This window comes from Plecotus auritus (genome assembly GCF_963455305.1).
Source record: "Plecotus auritus genome assembly, chromosome: 6".
NCBI lineage: Eukaryota > Metazoa > Chordata > Mammalia > Chiroptera > Vespertilionidae > Plecotus > Plecotus auritus.
This window is the reverse complement of record NC_137773.1, coordinates 36,384,187-36,405,951: the sequence shown is the minus strand read 5'-3', so window position 1 is coordinate 36,405,951 and position 21,765 is coordinate 36,384,187. Positions and strand designations below refer to the sequence as shown.

The window sequence follows — 21,765 nt, the reverse complement described above, 5'->3', positions numbered from 1 at the left end:
TGCTGTGCCTTGAGGGTCCAGCTTCCAACTGCCCCCCTCACCGCCCCCCGGCTTTCCAAATGGTGGACAATGATGGGGGCCCTGTCTTGGAAAGCTGTGTCCATTGGGGAATGACAAATAAAACAAAAGGAGACAAGGAGGCCCCACTTATGAGAATTCTCCTTCAAGATCCAGAAGGACAGCCTGCCCTCAACGTCTCTCTCACCCTCTTGCTCACACCAAATCATGCCAGACACCTGGTGGCTTTCCTCCCCATATGGACGCTGGGTGGCAGATCCCAGGCAAGCAAATCCTAGGTGTGTGTGGCATGATGACAATACAAGGCCGACTGCTCAGTGTTCCTGGGTCTATGGCCAGGCAGTGCTTAGGAGCCGGGGTTCTAACCCCACACCACCATTTCCTGACTGTGCAACCTTGGGCAGATCCCCTTACCTCTCTGGGCCTTGGCGTCCTCTTCTGTAAATTGGGAGTCATAATAGTATCTGCCTCACAGACAGTGAGGATTTAACATGTGACAAGCACTGAGCATTGAGCCAGGCTCCCAGAAAACACCCGCTGGCTTGCATTACTATCCGGGAGGGACAACAGACCCCGCAACTTTGCGAGACCATCCCAGGTCTCCAGATTCACAGATGCAAAACCCCTGGATCAAGGCCCAGTCTTTTGTAGATATCTCATTTTTATGGAGCACATTTTAATGCATATCCACCCACTGCAAGTTAATCACCTTTTTAGTCTGACAAAAATGTTCTTTCTCACCCACAGGCTGTGGTTCAAAAGGGCTTTTAAATTTATTTTTTTAATTTTAAAAATCCAGTCAGAGATGCTGCTGTGTGAGGAGGGAGAGGCACAGCCAGGTGAGTTATGGGTGTGGGGGTGGAGGGGGGATGCTGACTACTCATGAGCCATGTGGCTGCTCTGGAGCCTAGAGATCGTGCCCCAGCTCAAGGCCACATCAGGGCATGGGGGCCTTCCAGGGCTCCTCAGAGCAAGGGAGGGCCAGAGGGAGGAGCATGGGGCTGGCTTCTCGGAGGATATGGCATTGCACTGGCCCCAGTGATGGAAGGGTCCTAGCACGTGGGGGCCTCCTGGCTGCTTTGTGGAAACAATCTGGTTCTCTGTTTTCACTCAGTGTCCGTGAGTGCCTGGAAGTCACAGACACACTGATCACCCTGCCGCTCCCACAGACCATGTTCCTCCTTTGGGCCTCATGGAGCAGTTTTTATCCCATAACAGGAAAACCTAATTGGAGAAGTATTTATTTTAAATTTCTTTCCATCTCTTTCACTTAGAAACAACCCCTGACTCTGGCGGCCCCGGCTTCGCTGAGTGGAGCGGACCGGAGATCGCATCTTTACAAACACAAGGCCAGCGCCAGCGCCCTCCTCCGGAAGTCCTCAGCTTTCAGTGCATCAGAGCTTCACAGAGGAACTCCTTTCTGCAGGAGGGAGCACCAGTGCTGGGAGTTGATGAGTTACAGCCGCACGCGCGCACGCGCCTTTGTGAAACTGGCATTGGTTTGGGGACACGACCCAGGTTCTCGCCTCCGATGGGCAGCGCTTGGATCCTTTCCTTTCTGAGATGCAGGCAGGGGAGCTCCACCAGCTCAGCCCTGGCCCTACTTCTCCTCGGCCCCGAGCTTTGGATGGCTGTCCCTAGCCTGGCATTTGGGGCCTGAGTGCTCTGGCAGGCCTTACCTCTCTGGCTCCCACTGCCCCCGAATGCCTGTGCCCTGTGCTCTGGGATACAGCTGCACCCCATTTCCTGAATGTATCCGGTGCCCTCCAGTCTCCATGTCTTTCCTCACATTGTTCTGCTTGCCATTTACTTTAATCACACATACCCTTCTGGACACGATTCATATGCCAAATGCCACCTCCTCCAAGGAGCCTTCCATGACTGCCATACCACAAGCACTCTGAGTCTCTCCCTCACCGGCCCTCTCCCTGGGAGGCAGAAGTGTGTGGCAGAAAAGCCATGTGCCTTACAGTGGGACTGTCTGGGTTTAAGCCCACATCTGCTACTTTCTGACCCTACTCACCTCATCTCTAAAACGAGGTTAATAATACTACTCGTCTAAGGATTGAACAACACAAAATATATAAACTATTGACCACAGGTGCCTGGCACAGAGTAATGGCTCAGTAAGGAAGAGTTATTGCCCTTTAAAAAGTATCACTGACTTACTTTTAGTATTCCAGCTCCACCTCTTACTGACTGGGTAGCCCTGACAAGAGTGACACGACCTCTCGGAGGATGGGGCGTGGTGGAGTCTGTGGACCATAGACAAGAGTCTTGGGGATGAGCACAGCCAGAGAGAGGCGCTGCATCTGGGTGGGCCTGGGCCCCACTCCTGGCCTCGCACTGTATGGAGCTGTCCAAGGTGATGTGGCTGCTCATGCGGAAACAGTATCATATTCAGTCTTCACAAGACCAGAAACAGAACCCCACCCCCCCAGCCACGAGTGCCTTAAAACATGTCACAGTCACAGCCCTGCAGTGGGAAACTCACCCAAACAGAGCACGTTTTTAATGAGTCCCCCACCCACCTCCTTGGCTCTGGGTGCTGGGACAGGACCTTCTTGGGAGCCCATTGTTCCCGAAGAGCTGAGTGCACCCAAGGCCTGGGGGTACCTGTGAGAAGGGCTGTGACCCAGCTCTATTGGCCTCCCTGGGTGGCAGCCTCTGTCAGGACAGCTGGACTGCACTGAAGAGGACACTGGGGACGGAGGGGACTCCACCTCTCTGGGTCGCATGCCACCTTGCTCATTGTTCCTGGGTCAAAGGAGCAGCTTCCTGCCCTCCTTCCAGAGACAATGGTGAGGGTGTGTCAGAGGCTGCTCTTCACACCCCAGAGGGGGTGCTGCGTAGGCCGGGCCCAGGGAAGCACAGTGAGGCTGGTCAGGGGCCGTTGGTCAGGGAGCTCCGGGCTCTGCCCTCTGTGATGGTCATTCATCAGAAGCAAGGGCAGCTCCTGCCACTGGCCTCCCAGCCATTGTGTCAACATTGCGATGGTGCCAGAAATCCCAGTGGAACCTGGACGTGGGACATCCAGATTCCTTCCTGCCCACGGTGTAAGGGCGAGCCCACCACCTGGGGGCGGGGATAGCAGTGGGACCTTGGAGGCTGCCAGGTCTGCAGCCCCAGGGCAAACCAGGACTGAGCCGGTGGCTGCAGGTCTCAGCTGGCCTGGAGGCCCAGTTTTGACTGTCTGTCCCACTTCAGTCCCGAATGGTGCAGACCAGGGGCGCCGTGGGTACCTAGTCAACATTGAATAAGTGCAGTGTCTTGAACCCTGTCTCCTAATCCCTCCTCTGAACCTTTCTATCACCTCAGGGCAGAGCACTTTCATTCTGTCGCCATCATGTCTGCCATTCTTAAAGCCCAGCTGGAGCCGTCTCCTTTCCGGAAGCCTGCAACCTTCATGATATTCCATGGCACCTGTCATTCAGACCTGGTGGCTTAGTCCTCCATACCCATGCCCAGCCTTCTGCCCATGCCCCTCATTTCCCTACATGGGTTGGTGCTTCAGTGTGTGGGCCCTGGGCCACCGCTTCCTCCTGATGCCGAATGAATGACTGGGCCCTACTCCCTTCCCTGGAATCTCTGCTGAAGAAAACCCCTCTGAGACAGTGTTTCAGACCCCAGGGACGAGTGCGAGGCCACAGGGTGGCAGGGCAGGTATCCTGCAGGTGGGGGCACTTGGACCATCCAGCAACCTGTCCTGGCACAGATATGGCCTTAAGCCTGTCGTTCCACCTCCCAAGCTGCCCCAGCCCTTGGCTGGTGATGCAACCTGCGGCTCCATGGCATAGTAAGGGAGGGGGGGTGGCGTAGCTCGCTTGGCATAGCCCAGCAGTTAGTTATTCCCACTTTCCTTGGCCATCAGTTCACTTGATGAGAATCACAAATGGAGCAATGGCTGCTGAAACAAAAAGAATTTTGTCTCAATTGCATTTGTATTCAAATGGGTGACATAAATTCCAGGGCCTTCCTGAGCGAGAGTGCCAGGAGTGGGGCCTGCGTGCTGGGGGTGCTGCCGCCTTCCTTCCCCAAGAGAGCGGCCAGGATGAAAAACGAGGCCTCGGAGTAAATCCTCACAGTCAGTCTGTTAGCAACAGCATCAGCGATGCGCCGGGAGGGACCCGTCCTCAGGCCGAGTGTGCCCCTCGCAAAGGCGCTCGGGAATTAATTATGGAATACCGCAGCTCAGGACCAGAGGAGGGGCGTGACTGCTAAGATGGGCTTTTACCTCTGCCTCCGCCAGGCAGGAAGCAGGGGAGGCTATGCGAGCTCTAAATGAACAGACTATTTAGAGCTGCATCGATCAGGGGCACATTCAGCACAGCGCCCCTTTCGCGCCAGCACCAGGCCCCTGGGACAGCCGGGCTGGAGACAGAGCGGCTTTCAGCCTGGCTGCTCTCTTGGGGATGGAAGGCCATCAGGAGGCCCACAGCCTCCTTTGTGGAAACAGGAGCCTCAGGCCTGAGTCTTCCTCTTAGCCCAGTATTCTGCTTCCTAGCCAATCAGCAGCCCTTGGGGAGGTGGTCACATAAGGACGATGGGGGGCCCCAGGACATGAATGTCTGAAGTCCCTGAATTTTAGCTGCAGACACTACAGCTGGGCCTTGGCCATGGGCTCACTGGGGTGAGGCAGAGCAGGAGCCACAGAAAGGGAAGCCTGTGGCCTCAAACCGCCCTCCCTGGAGCATCCATAGATGGTTCTGAGAACCAGCCTGCCCTCCACAGTGATCATGGCAACACCTGGACACGGGCGGGCCAGGAGACAGCGCCCATGGCTCCAGATACCTGCCCTTTGCCTGTGTGGTCTCTTGCTGAGAGTCCACAGACTCCTGTTTCTTCAAGACAACCCTGTACGACCCCAGTGAAATGCCAAGGCCCTGGCCCGGGGGCTGGCTAGCCTGTCAGCAGGAGCGGCCCAGGCCCAGCAAGGTGGGCTTCTCACTCCGGTGCCATGTGTCCTGGCTACAGCTTCTCCATGGGCCCAGGCACCGCCCCCTCCCGCTCCCCTGCAGACAGGCAACTTCTCAAAGACCCTCTCACCCACGTGGAGGCCCTAGGCCCGTGGTCGGCAAACTGCGGCTCGCAAGCCACATGCGGCTCTTTGGCCCCTTGAGTGTGGCTCTTCCACAAAATACCATGGCCTGGGTGAGTCTATTTTGAAGAAGTGGTGTTAAAAGAAGGTTAAGTTAAAAAAATTTGGCTCTCAAAAGACATTTCCATCGTTGTACTGTTGATATTTGGCTCTGTTGACTAATGAGTTTGCCGACCACTGCCCTAGGCAATCTGATTAAAGTAAAATACATTTAAGGGGAAAGTACACTAGAGAGACAGGACATGCAGAAAAGATGAGCTGTGGGGTGGATGGGGAGTGTGGTCACACTAAGTGTGTGGTGCCTACAAGTAATGACCAAGGGGACATGCGGGGATGCTGACACCTGTGGCTGGAAGCCTGGTGTCTGGAGGTGTGGGTGGGTCAAGACCCTCCTGAGGGGAATGTACATCAAGGAGAGAAGCTCACGAAGTGTCTCAGGACGGCCTTCTGCCTGCTTTGCAAAGTTTACTATTTGTCTACGGCTGCTTTTGTGCTGCAAAGTTAGGGTTAAGTCGTTGTGACCGAAGCTGTATGGCTAGCACACCTAAAGTATTTGCTATCCAGCCCTCTATAGAAAAAGTGTAAGAGGCTGGTGGAGGCGAGGGCTCACTCGCAAAGGAATTGGACAAGTGGTGGCCAAAGAGGTGGATGGTGAATGAGTGTCTGAAGGAGAGAGGACCGTGGGCTCAGAGTTCAAGTCTGATAGAGACTGAGGTGGGTCCATTGGACATGCCAACTGCAGGCTTTGTTGCTCTCAATGTCCTCATCTGTACAAGTGTGTGATGGAGGTGGTGAGGGGAGTGACAGGAGTCAGCGGTGAGGCCATGGAGTTGAGAGGACACCACCCCTTCAAGGTGCTTGGATAGTTCAGGAGGAGAGGGGCAGGGTGTCTGAGGCACCTGGCAAACTCTCCTATTTCAGACTCAAGCCTGGAAAACTTTTCTGAAATGTCCGAGTCCACTTTCCTACCTTGGTTACAATTGTTCAGCCAACTTCACAGACTAGGTGTTGCCTGAGGACATGGGAGCTGGGGTGTAGTGAGAGGAGAGAAGCAGCCCAGGGCTGAACCTTGCTGGTTGTACTGCCCCGTCCTGGCCCTGGCCTGGGGCGACCCACCGTTTCTTTCCCCATCTTGTACTCCTTTTCCACACCAGAGCCCAGAACACAAGTCCACCTGCTGAAGGCTCTGTCCTACAGGACTTCTGACCCGTGGCTTTCAGCCCTTCCTCCTGGGGTTGCACTGGCCTTGGTTCTCTGTGCGGCCCCAGAGCTCAGCCCGCCAGGCCTGGCTCCAGTCCCCTGCCTCTAGGCACCTCCCTTCCTGCACCCTGTAGATGGGCTCTGGGGCCTCCATCCCACCCAGCACAGCCTGAACCCAGTGGCCCCACTGCAGGAGGGGTCATGTAGCCACCAGTCTCCTAGAGCGTGCCACCACGATTCATCACAGTGGTGCCCCAGCCAGGCCTGGGCCAGCCCATGAATACAAAAGAATAAAAAATAATGAGTGTGAAGTTAAGTAGCAAACTCATCATTTGAAACTCTCACGTTTCGCGAGATGAGATGATTCCCATTAACCAAACACCTTCATTTTCAGAGAATCCATGTTCACAGCTTGCTCTGTAGAACCTGTCCCCACAAGTGATGATTTATACTTTATTACAAGGCGAAAGAGACAAAAAAAATCCCCACTAAGAACAAAAAAGCCCACTGACTCTTTCCAACTCCCCGGGCCTTTGATTTAAAGGGACATTGTCATCTCTAATGTTTTCGTCTGGAGGAATTAGAGAGCGCCACCACCATAATTCACGGGCTCCTGATTTAAGGGGCAGCCTCCGTGGTCTGGCTTCACTGTATTTCCCTTTTTATGGTTCCAGAGAGTATTTTTCTGAGAGATAATAATGTTGGGAGATATTTCTCCTTTGTCATGTGGAGGCCCAAGAAGAAAATTAAAATAGGCCCTTTTGTCCCCCCTCCTGGAGGCCAGGCTGCGGATCGAGGAAGACTGTCATGGGACACACTCTGCCATTTCATCTTCCATGGCCTGATGTGTCCCCATCGCAGAGACAGGGAAGCAGACTTGCACGCCCTCCCCCTCTCAAAGCCTCAAATTATCTTTCACTGCTCAGCTCCTTCATTCCCAGACTCCCAACCCAGCCCACAACCACAAGAGCCTCTCAGTATCATCCCTTTTTGTGGCCTGTTTCTGTTCCTCCTATTGCCTTATTGTTGGGGTCCCCATCACTCTCTCCAGTGGGTGTCTCTAGGTCAAGCAGGCTCTGGTCATGTCCCTCCCTGCTTCCCTGGTCTCCCTGACTTCACTGACAAACACAAACCCTGTGGTCTGTATCTGGGGGCCTATGGCAGATACTGTTTTGTATCCAACTAATCAGTTTCCTTTCCCTCCTGTGGACATAGCTATAGACTACATTTCCCAGCTGCCCCAGCTGTTGGGTGTGGCCATGTGACTGAGTTCTGGCCAATGGAATGTGTCAGAAGGGATACTAGAAATCCTTGCTGGGTTCCCTAAAAATCTATAAGGTCTTCCACTCTATCTATATACTGTCCAAGTACAGGGCATCCAGTAAATAAATCTGACCCTAGGAGATGGTAGAATCACCAAAATGAAGATGCCTGGGTCCCTGTGTCACTGTGTGGCCACAAATTGAGCCCTAGCATTGAACTTCTACACGAGGAGGAGTAAGTCTGTACTGTGTTAAATCCCTGAGATTTGGCATTGTCATGACTGCAGTTAGGCTCCATAACACAAGCGCTTGCTGCTCTGGGTCTAACCTTTCCCTCCAGCATCATCTTCTGATTTTCCCTTACTTGTCCATGACACAAAGGACAACTGGCCATGGCCTGGGGCCTTCCTATCTTTACACTTTTGCTTAGTCTGTTATCTGTGATGGGGGGATGCCTTCCCCTATGACCATATCTTCTTATGAACCTCCACCCATCCTTCTCTGAAGACTTCTGACATCTCTTTGATTGAAGGTCTTACACCTCCGCAGTTTCCAAAGCAGTCTTTTGTCAACTATCTCACAGCCTTTTGAAAATCCTCACCTGAGGACATGCTTACTGATTTGAGAGAGAGAGGAGAAAAGAGAGAGAGAGAAACATCTATACACTGCCTCCTGTTCTCACCCTAGGTATGTGCCCTGACTTGGAATCAAATCTGCAACCTTTTGGTGTATGGGATGATGCTCCAACCAACTGAGCCACACTGGTCAGGGCTCACAGCCTTTTTGCATAGTCTTTGAACATATATTCATTTCCTGTAGGAAACCAACTCCTTGGGGGCAAGGACCAACTATCACTCATTCTCAACTCACAAATGTTGAGGGTATGCAGCATGCTGGCAGGGTGCCCACACTGGAGGCAGACTCCTGGTTTGAGTTTCCATTCTACCACCACTACTGACCCTTTAGTGCCTCCGTTCCTATTCTATAAAATGGGGATAAAAAGAGGACTCCATCTCAAAGAACGTGCTCCCAGGGAGAGAGGGAAACACCCAGGCATGCTCCATGTACCATCCTTCTTTGGTGCAGTCATCTACTGATTATGGGTCACTCCCACCTTATCTCTGATGACTGTAGCTTCTGGCTGTTAGCAGTCTCTTGGATGCTCCTCCTGTGTTAACACCGGATGATGTAAACATCAAGTGCATTACACTGCCAACTCCCCACCTATGGGCCCTCACTACCATGATTATATCCTGGAGTCTAGACATTGTCATCACAAATAACGGCATCCTGAAAAATTTTATCTTCAGGCATCGTCCTCTCTGACCACTTCCCATCTCTTCTGATTTATCCTCTCTGATATCCAGACACCAACAATTCTTCAACTCCACTGGGACCCACAATCTACCAACCAACCATTTAATTGTGTCACTCCCTCCATGATGTCACTTCCTTCTCACCCAGCATTAATCCACGGGGTTTACGTCATTGGAATCATACATTACACACGCCCTCAATTTCCTGCCCCTCTTGGCATGACTCCAGCCCTGGTTAGACCTGTCTGTGTGCTCTGTACCTGCATTTGTGTAGCTGAATGTGGCTGGGGAAGTGCACTGCCCTGCTGACTGGTGTCCCTTTGAATTCATAATTATGGGCCTCAAAGGGGCCCTTACTGCTGCCAAGGGGCTACACTGCCTTCTCTCCATATATCACCCTCCCACTCTTCCAGACAATTGTTCCAGACTTTCTCTCTCCTCACACCTCCACGTTTCTTCTTCCATCCTCGCTCTCAGCCATGACCTTGCTTCCTGATGCACTAAGACAGTGGTCGGCAAACTCATTAGTCAACAGAGCCAAATATGAACAGTACAACGATTGAAATTTCTTTTGAGAGCCAAATTTTTAAAACTTAAACTTATTCTAATGCCACTTCTTCAAAATAGACTCATCCAGGCCGTGGTATTTTGTGGAAGAGCCACATTCAAAGGGCCAAAGAGCCGCATGTGGCTCGCGAGCCGCAGTTTGCCGACCACTGCACTAAGAAACCACACATCCACCCCGGCTCCCACCACATCTCCCCACCTACCTGTACATGTGGTCACACTCCCAGGCTTCTCTCCTACCAATATGGATCTCCAGCCACTCTGTACAGCAAACCCTCCACCTGGGCACCAGATTCCACCTGCCCTACCGACTCTATTTCCAGGCATATAACCTCTTCCTTCCACAGCATCGGTATTACCCTTTCTACTTGATGATTCCCATCAGCACACAAACATGCTGTTACTACCTCTACTACTACCCCTCCAGCTGCTGCCCACTCTTCTGTTCAAATCCCTCAGCAGAGTGCTCTGTGCCCAGTGTCTCCAATTCTCCTCTACCCACTTTCTTACTCTTAAACCCATTCTAATGAGGCTTTTGCACCCCCACCCATGTCATTCCACAGACACTGCCCTTCAAGATTATCAAAGACCTTCAAATTATGAATCCAAGGATCTCTTCTTTGTCCTCATCTTCATTGACCTCTCAGCTGCATTTGGCACAACTCATTTTGATCTTGGCTCCCAAGACATCACACTGCCTCGTTTCCCTCCCACCTCATGAATCTTCTCATTCTCTGTTGCTAGCTCCTCCTCATTTCCCCGACCCCTTCACATTGGGGCCTCTTTGGGCTCAGTCTTGGATAGGCTTCTCCATCTACACTCACCCCCTGGATAATCCCATTCAGCCTCACAGCTTTAAACACTGGCAATATGCGAAGGACTTCCAGATTTCCCCCTCCAGTGGCCCTCTCCCCTGAACTCCATCTTGTATATCCACCTATGTACCTATTCATCACTGCCACTCGGATGTCTGACCGTCCCCTCACACTCATTGTGCCCCCAAATTAACTCCTTGTCTTCCCCATCAAACCTACTCCACCCCTGGTCTTCTCCTTTGCAGTTAATGGCAACTCCACCCTTCCAGTCCTCATGCCAAAACCCCAGTCATCCTGGACTCATCTCTTTCCTCATCTCACGTCCAACCCATCAGCAACTCTCATTGGTACTACCCTTCCAAATAGACCCGTAATCTGACTCCTTCTCACCACTGTTGTGCCTGTCACCTTCATCTTAGCCACTGTGATCTCTCACCTGGATTATGGCAACAGCCTCCTAATTGACTGCAGTCTTCTGCCCTTGCCCTGTGACAGCAACAGTCTTTTCTTAAAACAGCAGCCAGAGCAACTCCTTTAAAATACAAAGTCAGATCATGTCACTGCTCAACGCGAAATCCTCCAAAAGATTTTCTCTTTCATGAAAACAAGTCCTTACATTGGCTTCCAGGGCCCTCGAGGCCCTCTGACCCCCCTCCTTCCCATGGCACCCCAGCCACCAGGCCTACTCTCACTTGAGGGCCTGGGATGTGTCTTCCCCAGCTGACCTCATGGCTAGTGCCCTCACCCACCTCACCACCTGACTCAGGTATCCCATCTCAGTGAGGCCTTCCGGGACCACCGGGTTTAAACTTTGCTGCCCATGTGCCCACTGCCTGCCCTGTCCTGCCTCCTCACAGGAAGGAAAGTCCCATGAGAGTGAGGATTTTTGTTTGAAACCTGATGAATCTCTGGCCTGGAATGGAGCCTATAGGAAGTATCTGTGGTGTGGATGACTATGTCCTGCCTCCTGCCTCCAGCACTTTCACCTGCTAACCAACCTTGGGGTGCTGGGATGGTGGGTGAGGCTCAGATGTGGGTTCTGCTCAGGGGCGCCTCCGAGGCCACACGGGCAGGACGCACTGGTCTGTTTCAACTGCATTGGGAGGCGCTCCCGACAGTTGTGCCTGAAGCACCTGTGTGAAGACAAACAACTGTGCCATCTGGAGAAGATGGCTCTCCAGGGCTCACTCGCTGGCTGCCCGGGGCGGCTCGTACACCAGGCTGCCTCCCACCTGCCGTGGGCAGATCGCAGGCACTGTGAGTGGGACACAGATGGGACAGTGCCGGAGGGTTGGAATTCTGGCTGAAGCCTGAAAGGAAAAACCAGGGCCAAGTAGCCCCACGTCTTAAAAAAACAACAGTAGGCCACTTAGTGGTCGTGGCCAAACAGTCAGAGGTTCTCAGCTTATCCACCCCTCCACCCTCTTCCTGCAAGCCCACAGGCGGAGAAGCCTCAGGTTCACTGGAGAGTCTGCGCAGGGAGTGAAGCTGATTTCCTGCTTATAGCTCTGCTGTGGTTCAAGAAACTAGTTACCTGTGTTTGTCCCAGTACCAGTCTGGATCCCTCAGGCCCAAGGATGGCAGCAGCCTTCACAAGTCAGGGCAAAAGTCAGGGGCCCCCAGAACCCACCAAATCCCGTGCAAGCTAAATGGAAGCTCAGAGAGTATGGCCGTTAGTACCTTACTGCCTCCTCCCCAGATTCAGAACCTGTGCTCCTCTGTCAGTGGGGAGCACTGCCCACGTTCCCACCTGGCTGCAAAGGGCATTTGAATCCCAGTCCACCTCTTGGCCTTGGGCCTCCTCACAGCGTCCAGCCTGGGAGCTTCTGGGAGGTACTTGGTATGGACTTGTCAGACGCCATAGTTTAAAGGACCTATGGGTGGCTTCCCACTGTCCAGTGGAAGGCCAGCTTTTGGGGAAAAGCAAGTTCTACCAGGACCGCAAAGCGTGAAAAGAAGCATGGGTGTGAGTGGTCCAGGCTGGAGACACCTCTCTCCAACCAGTGGCCCAGTTAGCCCAACACCCCCGTGGAACCATGGTGGGCCGCTAACCTGGGCTGGTGCCACGTGTGGGCAACAGGATGGCCCTCCACTACCAGAGAGAGGCCTCTGACTCTCTGTTCTTAATCTTCTCTGGGAACCACTACAACCACGCTAAATCTTTTCTCTTTACTGCAATTAAAAAAAATCCATCATGGTCTTCAATCCATTTGTTGCTGTAGTTAGCTAATTATTGATGGGAAAGGGAGCAGGGAAGTCAGACATTGTTGAGCATATTCAGCTGGGAAGCAAGGCCTGTTTGCTTCAGCTACAGCTTCACACCTCAACGAATCACAGCCTTGTCCCTCCAAGGGGATTAACACCCCTCCCCTCCCCCCCGCTGGTACTGGATTGTACTGGGCTGTCCGGGGAGCAGAGAGAGCTAAGGACATGTGTAGTAGAAGTAAAAGAGGCAGAGGGGAGGTGCCTAAGCATAGAGGCCTGTCATCAGGGGGTGGACCCCTATGCAAGCCCACGAAAGTGTGGGAAGCTGATTAGTTATTTTGAAAAAGCTTCTGGTTCCTCCCAAGTCTGAGAATACATAATTACAGGTGACCCGCACTCCCCGGTGCGTTCCCACTCCCTCTCTCCATAGCCAAAGGCCGTGTGGACCCCACACACAGGCTCCAGGTGGGAGCCGGATACCGGCAGCACAGCGACAGACCGCAGCCAGGGACACAAGCCAAGCTAGCCAGATGCTGGGCTGAACTAAGCTTTAATATGGCATGGGATCTCCGGACACTGACTCTGTTTCTGGCCCTGATTTTCCATGGCTGCACAGACAGAGATGGGACGTCCGAGGGGCATCCTTTTGATTCTGCATGACAAATAAATATTACCACCAGGCCTCAGCCTCCCTTCTGGGTCCCCAGAAATGCTTTTCCTCATGATACTGCAAGAACCCCACATCCATCAGCAACACTTCCAGCAAATATTTATCAAGCACTCACAACACATGAGGCTACAATTATACCTATAGACAGCTCTAGGCTTCTCTCTCTCTTGTTCCCTGTCTTCCTGCTGCAACAGAATGCCTTGAGCAGTACCAACCTTGCCTGTTCACAGAGGCAGCCCTCCTTCCTTTGCCCTTTTGTGCCTCTTGGGTTTGTTACTGCCTTGTCCCTTCTGCCGCTATCTTTGTCCAGGCACTCTTGGTCCCATGGCCTCTGTCTATATTTCAACCACCTACTATCTTCCCTGCCCTCAGTCCCCTGTCTGCCAAGAGGGAGAAACCAGGGAGGGGCAGGGCTGTGGGCTCGGAAGACACCCTCAGCCTTTGGGGCTGGAGATTTGCTGAGCAACTGTCCTGATAAGGGAAGGACCAGCCAGCCAGAAGGTGTTGTTGCTGCAGAGGACACTTCAGGAGGGTCGCTGGCCTGTGGTCTGGGGCCTCCAGCATTCCCCTTACATGCCTGCTTCAGTCTGCAGCAGCCTGGGTGTGCCCCGCCCTTTCTTCTTTCCCAGGAGAAGACACTTTCCTCTGCCTATCCAGGTCCTGTCTGTCCCCAGAGCCTGGCTCCCAGCTACCTCCTGCCAGGGACTAACCTGGTGCCGGGACTTCTGAGTGCCCCCAGCCTTGGGTGTGGCTCAGGTGCTGCCCATCCAGTAAGTCGCCATGCTTGTGTGAATGGAGCCCTGCCACACTCTCCACCCCCTAACACCTTGTTCCTGTGTAGCCCACAAGCTGGACCTGCAAAATGGTGGGGCTTTGGGGATCATGGTCACAGAGGCTGGAAAAGGTGGCTGGAGAGGAAGGAAAGACCACAAGGCAGAGGACAGTGATCTGTGCTGCAAGTACTCCTGGGTCGTACAGCCTTGGGGAGGCTCATAACACTCCCAGGAGGCAGCCTTGGCTTCTGAGGAGCCCCTTGGAGATCTGGGCTCTGGAAGGCCGGGCCATTCACACCCCAAGCCTTCTCAATGCTCCTCTCCCAGGGAGCCAGCTTGGAATGGGTCATGTGACCTTCAGTCCGTAATTGCTTGTTGAAGTCCTCACAAAAGCTTCGCAGAAACACTGAGACTTACGAGGACAACACGGTGCTATCCTCGTAAAAGCTGACAATTCAATTGTTCTCATTTTATATTTTTGCAATGAAATTCTTTGTTTCCTTTGCAGCCATTTCTGAGTATTTACTAACAACCAGAAATCTCTCTGTTCCATTCTGTTTCTCCGTGGTGCCTAGTGTCAGACTGGGTGTTGTGGCACGTGAGCCTCAGACCCAGACGCTGGCCTGTGGCCCTGCGGGAAGTGCTCACCAAGAATAGTGAGGAACAAGGTGCCCAGCCACCCTGCCCCTGTCTCTCCCTCCAAGAGGAGGTTAAAAAAAATTAGCAAAGCATCATATTTTAATGAGTTTTCTTTGCAATTTGTATATAATAGATTTTCAATAACAACCTATAATTAGTTCATTTTCTCCTATTCAATTGCTCTGCACTGAGGCCATTGACAGCTTCCAGCTGGGATCTTTAAAAATGGAAAGTGCTTGAAGGCTCAGCTCCAGATAATGGCTAGAAAGTGCTGGGCCCAACAATACAGCTGTTAGGAGCAAAGCAGGCGTGATGGGAAAGAGGCGTCTGGGTTTGAAACTTCCAAGAAGAAGAAGAAAGTGGTGGAGGGCCAGATGGCTGGCAAGCAGCAGTTCTGGCTCAGAACTGACCCCTCCTCCCCATGGTGTGATGAGACTGCCCCACCCCGGAGCCCTGTACATGCACGGTGTGTGGGGTGGGGCATTCCACCAGCCCTGCTCCTATGGGGGTGAAGTACTCATGAACACCTCCCTGCCCCCACCAGGGGCTTCCAATGGTTTTCCAGCACAGCCAAGGCAGTGTGTGAGTGTGTGTGTGTGTGTGTGTGTGTGTGTGTGTGTGTGTTGGGGGTGGGGGTGGTGGGGGCAGCACGCCCTCAGCAGGAGGCCTACCACACAGAGTTCAGGCACTGGAGACCTTAGACAACAGCTCTGCTCACTTTTCTGTCCTGACAGGCATCACTGAAAGGCTTCCAAGGCCAAGGCCAGCTCTCCAGCCGATGCCCAGTATCCCCTCCAGCCACGTACCTGCACTGGGTGCACCTGTAGCGATGGGGCCTCCCCACTCTCAGCAACTCCCGCAGGCTGGGCAGCTGACTCAGGGAGGCCTCCGCAGATCTACGCTATGCCTGCCTTCTGGCCTCTTGAGCCAGTCCTGCCCTCTGGGACCCCACACATCAGCCATTCCCACCTGTGACAGCCTCCTTACTCACCCAAGCCCTTTGCCCCTCAGGACGACCCCTAGTCCCCACCTGTATGAGCCACCTTTCTCCTTGCCCTTGGCTGGTTATCTGCAACCTGGTGTGCGGTCTCATCTCAAATGTCCCTTTCTGATCTCCCCGGGGAAAGCAGCCCTTCCCTGCCAACACTGCACCGGTATTCTCTGTCCCACCTCCTACTTGGATTCCTTGGCTGCTTTCCCTTTTCCCAACCACCTCCCTGACAGAGTGCAAGCTCTGTGTGTGTGTGGGGGGCCTGTTGTCTTGCTCACAGCTGCAGTCCATAGAGTGGCCTCTGTGAGTGTTTGCTGATTTGATGCTCCCCTCCTCCTAAGCTCCCAGCCTCAGCTGCTAAATCTTCCCCCATGCATGGTCTCCCTGCTCTGGCCAAGCTCCTCTGAAATGTTCTGGTTGGCTGGCCTGCCCCTTAAATGGACAGTCCAGTAGCTGAGTGAGAGAAAGGGCCTGCACCCCTGCTGGGATGCTCTCCCCCATTTCAGAGAGCCTGGCCCACACCAGCATCAGGGCAGACATGCCCAGTCTTCCCACAGTGGTCCAATATGGTGCTGCTTCCTTGACTATTTCTGACACTGACCTGAGTCAGGGAGCTTGGGTCTGTGCTCAGTGGGTTTGCTCCAGAGGTCGACCTTCCCACCCTGCCCTCCCATCCTCCTTCCTTGCCCGGCCAGGGCCCAGCTCGGGGGACTTGAGCTGGCAGGGTCTGCAGTTTGCAGCAAGGCCTGCTGCGGCGGAGGCTCCAAGCCCCTGTGCTGTGCCTTCCTCTGTGGGTGTCGAGCTCACTTTGTGATGTGGCCTCAGGTGGGAGGGAGGCAGCCACGGGGGCCGAGTGGAGGCTGTGCAGGAGTGTTTTGGGTTCTCAGGAGCTGAGCTCAGAAGATATACAAACCCAATTCTATGCTAATAAGTTATTTTCTGTACAAACCCACATTCTACGCTAATAAATTATTTTCCAAGGTGTACAGATTAGCACAGGGACGGCCAAGCCGACTGCTGGCCAAGCCTGGCCTCTCGAAGCCAGAGTCTGCGGCCTTGGCTGGGGATGTGGCCCTGGGACCCAGACACCACAGGGCTGAGGAGCGGCCTGAGCAGGAGCCCTTATCTCCACACACAGTTGTTGGAGGCAATCAAGCAGCAGGCAGGTGGCTTAACCGCCTAAATTACGGTGGTCGGCAAACTGCGGCTCTCGAGCCACATGCGGCTCTTTGGCCCCTTGAGTGTGGCTCTTCCACAAAATACCATGGCCTGGGCGAGTCTATTTTGAAGAAGTGGCGTTAGAAGAAGTTTAAGTTTAAAAAATTTGGCTCTCTCTCAAAAGAAATTTCAGTCGTTGTCCTGTTGATATTTGGCTCTGTTGACTAATGAGTTTGCCGGCCACTGGCCTGAAAGAACACATGCTGAGGAGGGCTAAGTGGGCAGTTAGTGGCCCTGGGAGCAGAATGGGAGCTTTGTGGGACAAGCAGCTTTTGTCTTCATTCGGGAAGCATTAGGGCCACGTGAGCCTCAGGGGCGCACCTCACCCCAATGCTCATTCAGTGGATCAGGGATGTCTGGGCTGGGGAGCAGCCATGGGGGTGCCCTTATCGGCCTGGTACAGCCTTGCTGGTCTCCCCAACCAGGGTGCTTCCTGTGCTCCCTCTTCCCTGGCCCCTCTGGGACCCCTGTGACAGGCACATTGTGTCTGGACCGCTTTTTGCCAAGTGTGTTTCTCCAGATAGTTCATCCCCTCACCGAGTGAGCATTTACCAAGGGCTTTCTGGGTGCCAGACCCATGCCAGGCAAGAGCACATGGTGAGCAAAACAGCTTCTGCCTCATGGAGCCTCTGGACTAATGTGGACAGGAGGGCGATGGCATTGCACAGAGTGACCAGGGCTGGGAGGGAGGGGCTTTCTCACCACTGTCACCCCCCCAACCTGGTCAATAATTACTTAGCACGACTACACGCAAGGTATCATTCTCATCACTTTACCCGTATTATCTCATTTAGTCCTGAGTAACCCTGTGTGGGGTGTAACCACAGACCAGCTCCGACTGGCCATGCCCTGTCAGAGATGACAGAATGAGCTGCAAGCCGTGCAGCCACAGCATGGGCAGAGGAGAGCCTGGACCAGAGTATCTTCCCCCCACAGAACCATGGGCAGAGGAGAGCCTGGACCAGAGTATCTTCCCCCCACAGAACACAGCGGATCCTGAATTCCGGAACCCCTGCAGAAGCAAAGGTCCCTTGTCTAGGAAGATCTGGTGCTGCAGCCCCTTAAGTTCCACCCCAAACCCTCGCTCGGGAGGCAGATTTAAGCCTCATGTCCTGTCTCCCTTTTCTTTTCTCAAAAGCCGGTGCCATAGTATTGGCTTCTATGCGGGGCGGGCAGCGTGCCCTTGCTCAGTCACAGTGGTGATTCTGCCCACTGTACAGAAGAGGAACTTGAAACCTAGCGTAACCTCTGGTCAAGAACTGTTCAAGGTCCCGCAGCTAGTAAGTGGCAGAACAAGGATTCGAACCAGGTCTGACTTAGTCCACATCCCTAACCATCAGGCCACAGCTTTGTTACCGTGTAGAGAAAAACTCAGAGGAAGGTGCGTGGAGCTTGGGAGGAGGAAGAGGGATTAAAGAAGACCTCATGGAGGAGGAGACCGCTGAGTCGGGACTTGCCATTTAGGGAACCAATTGTGGGGACAGTGAGAGTCTCATTACTGGGGAATTCTAGTGAGTTGCAAAGTGTGCTTAAATATATGAGAAGTTTCCAGAATCAGGCATTTGCATTCAATCCCACTTCTACCTGTTGACTGTGTGACTTTGGGTCAGTTACTTAATTTCCCTCAGTTTCAGTTCTTCATCTGTAAAATAGGAATGTAATACACAGTGCTGACACATGATAAGTGTTAGGCGAGCCCATTACTAATTGAAGTGATATTGATGAGCAAAACCGTTCAGATGGCACGCTGACTGCCTTCGGGCGCTCCTGGGGAACCTCCTTGAAGCCCCTCTTTCTATGCTTGAGGTGAGAAGGAAGTACCCCCACGTCTGCCCTTCGAAGGGGTTGGTGAGACTCACAGCACCTTCTGTCTTCCAATTTTCAACCCCCCCCCCCCAACTCCCAGCCACTCCAACTTAACTGTTGTATGCCCTTGAGAAAATGAGGCAACAAAGGCAGTGAATTCTCAACTTGATCTCCAAGTCCTGTGTGAGCAATGCCGGCTTGTCCCTTTGGGATTAGGGGAGTGATCACACCAATGGTCCCGCCTCAGCCCACACTGACACTGGGGTGCAGGCATTACTTGTTCTCCAAACTCAAGAGCCAAATGGATTCAGATATAATTTTTTTTCAGATAAATCCCATGCCGTCTGAAATCTAGCTACTCACTACCCCACCCTCAGGAACCAATGGGAGGCTGAGGCGGTCCTCTGACCGTCCAAACTCCCTGTCTGAACTGCCTGCATGAGTAAGAGCCGGGGGGAGGGGCGCTCACCATTGCATTTTGTCACCCTGCTCACCCCGCCCCCCCCCCCCCCCCCCCCCCCCCCGGCGGCTGTGAGGACTAACTGAGGTGGTGTGTCTGGCCTGGTCTGACCTGTGCCGGGCATGATTTATTCTAGGGGATAATGACGTGGCTCCTTCCTTTCATTTTGCAGCAACAATGCAGAAAAACAGCTGGTAATTCACTGGGTGACCATTTCATTTGTTTCACAGAGTTGCCCTGGATACCGATAATCTGATGAAATCCCTGTCTTCCTGCCTGCCTGCCTGGAGCTGAGGGAGCGTGTGTGGCCCACACAGCCAACTCCCCACGGTCCCCCAGACTCGGGTGCTCCTCTGGACACTATGCATCTGTGATCCCAGAACGTTCACACTTGAGGCCTCCTTCCCGCACTGCTAGTTGCTCAAACCCTTCCTTGGCATCCAACACATTGCTCTCACAGGATTCATTAAAAGAACAAGTATCTTTCTAAAAAGCAGAAGAAACTTGTAATGAATTTGAAGCGAGAAAAAAAAAATCGTCATCTAAGCAACATGGTTTTCCCAAGATCCCAGCCCAAGCATTCAGGAAAGCGCAAAAACATGCATTATTGAAAAGCTTTTTAAACGAGCAACTTTCAGATTAATTTATTGTGATGCACGGACAGGGCTGGTGCACCTCTGGCTCACAGTGAGTCTGGGGCCTGGGTCTCTTCCTTGTAGCTGGGACTAGCAGCTGGTTCTGCTGCTTGCTGGGTGGGGCCAGGAGGAAGGGCGGGGGGGCACTGTGCCTTTAGTTCCCAGGTCAGCCGGTGATTCGGAAAACCAAAAACAACTTGAACAGATCGTTTGGGTGATAAGGGAGGATGAGAGGGAGGCCACCATCATATTTCACTGTACAGAGATGGGTGACTGGGAGCTTAGCTTCATCCGACAGTTAGAAAGAGGCTGAACTGACTCCATGGTTGAGGGACCTGTCCTCTGCTCTTCTCCCTGGGGAGGGGCCACCTGTTCTGCAGAGAATGGTGCAGCCCACCAGGAACCAGCTCGGCTGAGCATGGGCAACCACTAGCCCTGAGATTCCTGACATCACCCTCGGCGGCTGTGGACAATGACAAGCACGTCTTCTGGTGAACGGCTGTGCCAGCTGCATAAGCAGATGTGACGTAGGAGGCTCCAGCCTCCACACTTGTAAATACAACCCACTTCTCCAGGGAAAATGCCAGGACTCACCCTGCCTGGTACCCAAAGGACCCTGGCAAAATAGAGACTAGAAAATAGAAATTTAAAGTCAATTTTTAAAATTTAAATCCAAAATGTAGTTGCTGACATATTTGAGTTACTATTTTCTGAGTTGTAGTGAGATTTCTTTAATGCCCATTGATTTCTGGGTAATAAGTTGTACCTACATGTCTCACTTCAATTACCTATTTAACATTCACTGAACCATAAATCCATCCCAGCGCTCTGGGAGTTTAGTTGACTTTGAAGAACCGTTGATCCCGTGTGCGCCGAGTAGCCGCATGTCAGGCCTTTATGGTGGGTTAACTCATTCTGTGGCTTCCTTAACGCCTGTGAATTTACATTTTATTGCATATCTATTATTTGGGTTGGGCTTTGATGAATGGTTTGGCTGCCTCAAAACAAGTCCAAGATGACAGCAGAATCTAATTTGTTTTAAAAATGATGATCATTGTGCTTTTCAAATAATCACCCAGGAATAAAGGAAACAGACACCATATTGCTCTTTGTGAGACAGAGGACTGGAGGTGGAGCGATGACGGCCCTCCTTTTCCACGGCAGCTCGTGCTGTCAGGACCATCGTCAGGGAGGCCAGGCGCCTTCTCTTCCATCGGGGCAGCAGGGATGCTTCTGTCTCCTTGCGAATAATGCCAACAGCTTCCTGTTTGGCCGCAGACTGATTCCCAGGAACAGAGCTCCTGAGCAGAGGCTCCTGTGGCACCAGACAGTGCGTGAGCGGTGCCATTCCCTGCGGAATGTGCCGCTGTGGGATACCTGATGTACCCCCCAAGTCTTGAAGTCCAGCCTTGGCCCCTGGCTCTTAAAATGCACCAACCTCTTCCTTCACAGCTCCCTTTGTCTCAGAAGTGTCCTAGAACTCGTGATGCTGCTTTCCTGTTGTGGAGGGCTCATCTCCCTGCCATCTGCCTTAACCACCCACTCTTTCCTTGTCCGGATTCAACAGAGATTGAAATCATCAGGAGGTCTCGGTTTGGGGAAGGTGGATGGAGAGGATATTGCAGGAGCTGGACTCTGGGACAGGAGTGATGTGCAGGGCAATGCTTCACAGCTGGCTCTCCAGAGGAAAGAGACCCCCCACCTTCCTTTTGTCTCATTTCTGTGGTGTAAATACTCCCACCATGGATGATTAAAGGCTACCAGTTGTTTGTTTGTCTTGAAAATTCCTGAAAATCTAACAGTGGGCTCTCAGGAACTAGGTCTAGGGAGCTGCTGATACTTCCATACGTTCTAAAATTTAGAGATTTATTTCAGGGAATAAGCTCCTTGATCCACAAAGCCAACAGCCCCCACAGCAGGCTAAGCCTGCCAGTCATTCACACCTTATTCTGAACTACACTATAGCAGATATCACTGTTAAAGCAGATAAGGGCAGGGAGGAGGAAGATGGGGAACCATACCTAGTCACCGCATTACAAGCGGAGCCCTGTGCTTGGGGCGCGGGCTTTGGTCCTTGGCAACAGGGACGCTG

General features: G+C 52.9%; 1 protein-coding gene across 3 annotated transcripts in view; it reads right to left on the bottom strand.

Annotated features, from left to right (window-relative positions):
* Positions 1-21,765, bottom strand: part of FSTL4 (follistatin like 4) — a 332,505-nt gene that overhangs the window by 72,058 nt on the left and 238,682 nt on the right. The window lies entirely within an intron of this gene.